Consider the following 5243-nt stretch of genomic DNA (forward strand, 5'->3'; position numbering starts at 1 on the left):
CCAGCCTTCTGGTTAGCAGTCAAATGTCTTAGGCACTACGCAACCAGAGCACCTAAACAGAAATAGTGAGTGGTAATGACTTGGGCTCTAGAGTCACATAACATACACAACAATTCTTCCTTGTTTCTGAAATTATAGAGTGGAACTAATGAAAATTCCTTCCACACAAGATTGCTATGTGAATTAAATAACTTGTGTAGAGTGTTGATTATAGCGTGTGATTCACGGTAAACTTTCAAAAAGTATTATTGTAATTAACTAATCTAATGCAAAGAAGTAGAGTAGGCCAAGCAGAATATAAATTGTTTTCAAGTTCTCATCACCAGGCAAAATTGAAGCCATAATTTTCTAAATATACCTAATTATTAAAATTCGTTTTCCTAATATTAATTGTGTATCCTTTGTGAACTATTTTTGTTCTTTTATAAGATCAGAATGATTTTCTTACATATGAACACTTTACACACTGAGCAGCTTTAACCTGTCTTCTGTAATGTAGAATTTCCACCCTGTTCTATGTATACATTTGTAGTTTTATCAAATCTAACATTTTCAAAACTTTTATGATTTTTTTTTTGAGCAGACTCTAGACCTTGGCAAATTGTATCATCAATTACTTTCCCCCCAGCTTTTCCTATATTTTGATTAATTATTTGGGTTCTAGATTCCTTTTCCAATTTTAAGCCAGTTATCTAACACTTGTTATGAGACATTCATTTTACCTATCATTTTATTATGTTTCCTTCAGTGAAGATACTTAATTCTCTAAATAGATTTATCTTCTTATGATATAGTGACCTAATTTTAATTATTATATCTTTCCTGGTGCATATGCCTATTAGGAATTTGTTAAATTTCACTGTCTTATAGACATTTTTGTTATAAACTTTCTATATTCTTTACATCCATGAACATAGTATAAAACCCATTGTCACTGAGTAGACTCTGACTCATGGAAACCCCAATGTGCTACATCATTCCTTTATTTACCTCTTTGAAGTATCACTGGAAACATAGTAAAGTCCTCAGCTGCTAATCAAAATGTCAGCAGTTCGAACCTACCAGCCTTCCATGGGAGAAAGCTGTGGCAGTCTGCTTCTATAAAAATTACAGCCTTGGAAACCCTATGGAACAGTTCTACTTTGTCCTGCAGGGTTGTTATGAGTCAGAATCAATTATATCTTAGGGTGGCTTCTCTATAGAAGCAAAATTAGTGAAACATGTATATATATAGAGAGAGATCTTCTCAAGGAAATGGCTATCATGGTTGTATAGGTTGGCAAGTGCCAAGTCCGAGGGTCAGGCTTCAGGCTGGGGGCTTCTCCTGACTCAAGTAGCTCCAGGAGCTGACAAATCCAAGATAGGCAAGTAAGACAGCAAGCTGCTGTCTTGCAGGCTGTGGAGGTTGACAAAGTCCAAGAACCAGAGGTCAGATGACAATAAGCTGAATGCAGGATCCAGAGCAAGCCAGTAAACTTTTCTAGAATCTTTCTCTCTCTTTCTCTCTCAGTGTATGGATATACAAATTCCTAATAGGCATATGCACCAGGAAAGTTATAATAATTAAAATTAGGTCACTGTATCTTAAGAAGATAAATCTATTTAGAGAATTAATATCTTCACTGAAAGAATATATATATTCTTTATATATAGAATAATATATATATATATATATATATATATATATATATATATATATATATGAAGTAGACAACAGCCCTGAAGAAACTCCCTTTATAACTGATTGGTTAATCATATCAGATCACATCATGAGGAATGATTACATCATTACGTAACTGCCAAATTATGTCATTATATAACTGCCAAACTACTACAAATCATGGCCTAGCCAAGTTGACACTCAACTTTAATCATTACAGTCCACCCCTTGTCAATCCAGCACCTGTACACATTCCTAAAACCATACACAATCTTCAAATAAAGATATTTACAAATTCATACTTGGGCCTAACATGATATAACTAACGTGTAAAACTGAAAATGTGCTAGCTCTATTTATGTCTTATATTTTATAAGGGAAGGAAGAAAGCAAAAATACTTGCCATATGTATACCAGCATGCACCACATAACATCCACTTGGCCAACATCTGGTTACATATGTGCCTATGCAACAGGGAGAAGGGTGCCAGGAGGTGGAGCTGGCACATTTTGAGGCACTGGGCAGGTGCATCTTGGTTTGTATTCCCTGAGCTGTGGTTGCCATGGCTCTGATGACTACTACTGGCACATGCATTGCCCAGCTGCCCTGTAAGTCAGTGCCCATGGAGAGAGACTGGGATGTGGTTGCTCTGCTTCTCCTCTAAGGGCTTCTGATTCTGACCAGGCTCCCCAGGGTCTACTCAGAGAGCATCGTACACCCAGAGGCAGCCAATCACTGGTCAAATTGTAAACTCTGAGGCTCTGGATGCCAATGGAGAGCAGAAGGAGCTTACATATATATTTATATTGAATATATGTAAACATATATACTATATATAATACAATGTTGGCACAATGTTCCAAATCACATAAGGTCCTATTTCACAAAATGGATTGTAGACATTTAGTGATGCATACCTGTATACACATATACATACACACACCAAAACCAAAACCAAACTCACTGCCATTGATCTGATTCCAAGGCAGTATCACTATGGAAGTAGATTGCCTAATCTTCCTTCTGAGGAGAGGTAGTGGGCTTGAACTGCCGGCCTTCTGGTTAGCAGTCAAATGCCTTAGGCACTACACCACCAGAGCTCCCGATGTATAATAAACCAAGGAAGAAATACTCATAACAATTATAGTTTTCATTCCTACAAGTGGTCATGTGGTTGTAACTGGTATTTAGAACTGCCTTCTCCCACCATCCATTTCATATTCCTCTTACCCTCAACAAGCACCTCAGTTGTTTGTAGTGGTTTTCCTGGTGAGGTGACCCAAAACTTCATTCCTAAAGGCTCTGGGCCAGTAGTAGTCATTAACAATGGGGTTGCTGTAGTTTTCCATTGACTTTAATCACAGGGCATGGTACCATTATGAGGCCCCCTTAGGGCTCTCCTGTTTACAGACATACTCTTTTTTACCTTCATTATACAACATCAATCCAGTTTCCCCTTGATAGTCAGGGTCAATCACATCAGCCCAGTATGCTAACTTCCTATTTGCCTGTTGATCCAGAGGTATGAGAAGCCTAAAGTGGATAGATGGCATTCTTAATATCCAGTTCAAAGGAATCCATGTTATGTTCTCCTATTAAGATCTCTAGATTCACAGAACAGAGGGTTGTGGGGACAGGAAGCAAAATTTTGTGAGTGGTTCACTAGGGGTAATAGGAGCTCTGGTGGTGCACTGGTTAAAGCATTTGGCTGCTAACCAAAAGGCCAGTGGTTTGAATCTATGAGCTTCTCTGCAGGGGAAAGATGAGGCAGTCTGATCCATAAAGATTTACATCCTTGGAAACCCTATAGGTAGTTCTACTGTAGTCTACTATAGACTACTACTATAGGTAGTTTGCTGTGAGTCAGAATTGATTGGATGGCAGTGGTTTTTTTTTTTTTTTTTGGTTTAGGGGTAGTAATGAGTGGTGCCACTCCCACTCCCATCTCCACCCCTTAATTTCTGGAACCATGAATCCTGACTATGGGAAAACAGTATCACCTTTTGGACACTGATTTAGAGCATGCACAGCCATCTAGAAAACACTGCTCCAGCCCTGCAAAGTGTTGCCACCTAGCTGGCACCATAATTGTATCTTTAGAAGGCCAGTCCATTGTTCTATCAAGCCAACTGCTTCAAGATGATGAGGAATATGATAAGACCAGAGAATTGGGCACGGGCTCTTGGCCATACTTCATCTGCTGTGGAGTCCCTTGATCTGAGTTGATGCTGTGAATGATGAAGGCAAGACCTAGTCAAATAGTGAGGGGGGGTTACTCCTAATTAGGCCGATAGTATTATATTCAGTTAAGATTCTACCAGAGTGGAGTTAGTCTGCTAATTCTGAATTTTAGCTACCTCAGGTCAGTTTAGAATGGCATAGGCTACCATGAGTTCACAGGGGCAAGCTAGGATGAAATCAAAACCTCTACAATGTTAGTTTCTTTTGCACAAATTCTGAATTTTATCCCTTTTGCACTCTCTTCCATACACTTAGTCTCTGCTCCTCTATGGGAACTAAAGCTTTCTGTCTAGTGCTGAGCCAGTGTTAAAAGATAACAAGTCAGTGTACAGACTATTCCTCTCCATCAAAATCCTTCCAAAGTTAATGTAAAATCAAGATGCTTAGAGGCTCTGGTCTTCATTTTACTAAAAGGGGCAGGTCTTTATTTGGACATAAATTTTACTAAATAAATAAAGTTTGACTTACCGTTAAAGAGCCATAGTTCTTATCTGCCCTCCTCTGTGCTGTATCTCTGGGGTTTAGATGTTCAATAAACTTTGTAGAAATAATTTACAACTTTTATATCAGCTAAAGGCAGGGCCAACCTTTTCACACTGGAAGGTGGCAAGGACAAAGAATGGCATGAAACTGCTTTACAGGATATAATAATACTAAGAGGAGCCCCTGGGTGGTGCAGACAGTTTATGTGCTCTGTTGCTAACCAGAAGTTTGGTGGGTCGAGTCCACCATAAGCACCTCAAAAGGATCGAAAAATCAGTCACTGAAATCTCTATGAAGCACAGTTCTGCTTTGACACACATGGTCATCATTAAGTCAAAAATGACTGGATGGCAACTGGTTTCTATTCCTCAAAGCATTGGATTGAACGTTTTAGATATAAAGAAAACTCACTGCCATTGAGTTGATTTTGACTCGTAGTGACCCCTACTGGGTTTACAAGGTGGTAAATCTGTACAGAAGTAGATTGCCCCATCTTCCTTCTGCGTAGCAGCTTGTGGATTTGAACCAACTTTCTGGTTAGAAGTCAAATGCCTTAGGCACTGCACCACCAGAGCACTCTCTCTATGGAACTCTGGTGGCATAGTGGATAAAGCACTTGTCTGCTAACCTGAAGGTCAGCAGTTGCAATGGGGGTTGCTATGAGTCGGAAATGACTAGATGGTAGTGAATTTTGAGTATGTGTGTGTGTGTGTATATACATACATGTTGTTGTTATTGTTGTTATGTACCGTCGAGTCACACCTGACTCATAGTGACCCCTCCTTGGGTTTTCGAGGCAGTGTCACTATGGAAGTAGATTGCCCCATCTTCCTTCTGAGGAGTGGCTGGTGGGTTTGA

The sequence above is a fragment of the Orycteropus afer genome, unplaced genomic scaffold (assembly GCF_000298275.1).
Source record: "Orycteropus afer afer isolate SDZICR_OR568_19922 unplaced genomic scaffold, OryAfe1.0 scaffold00862, whole genome shotgun sequence".
In the NCBI taxonomy this organism is placed as follows: domain Eukaryota; kingdom Metazoa; phylum Chordata; class Mammalia; order Tubulidentata; family Orycteropodidae; genus Orycteropus; species Orycteropus afer.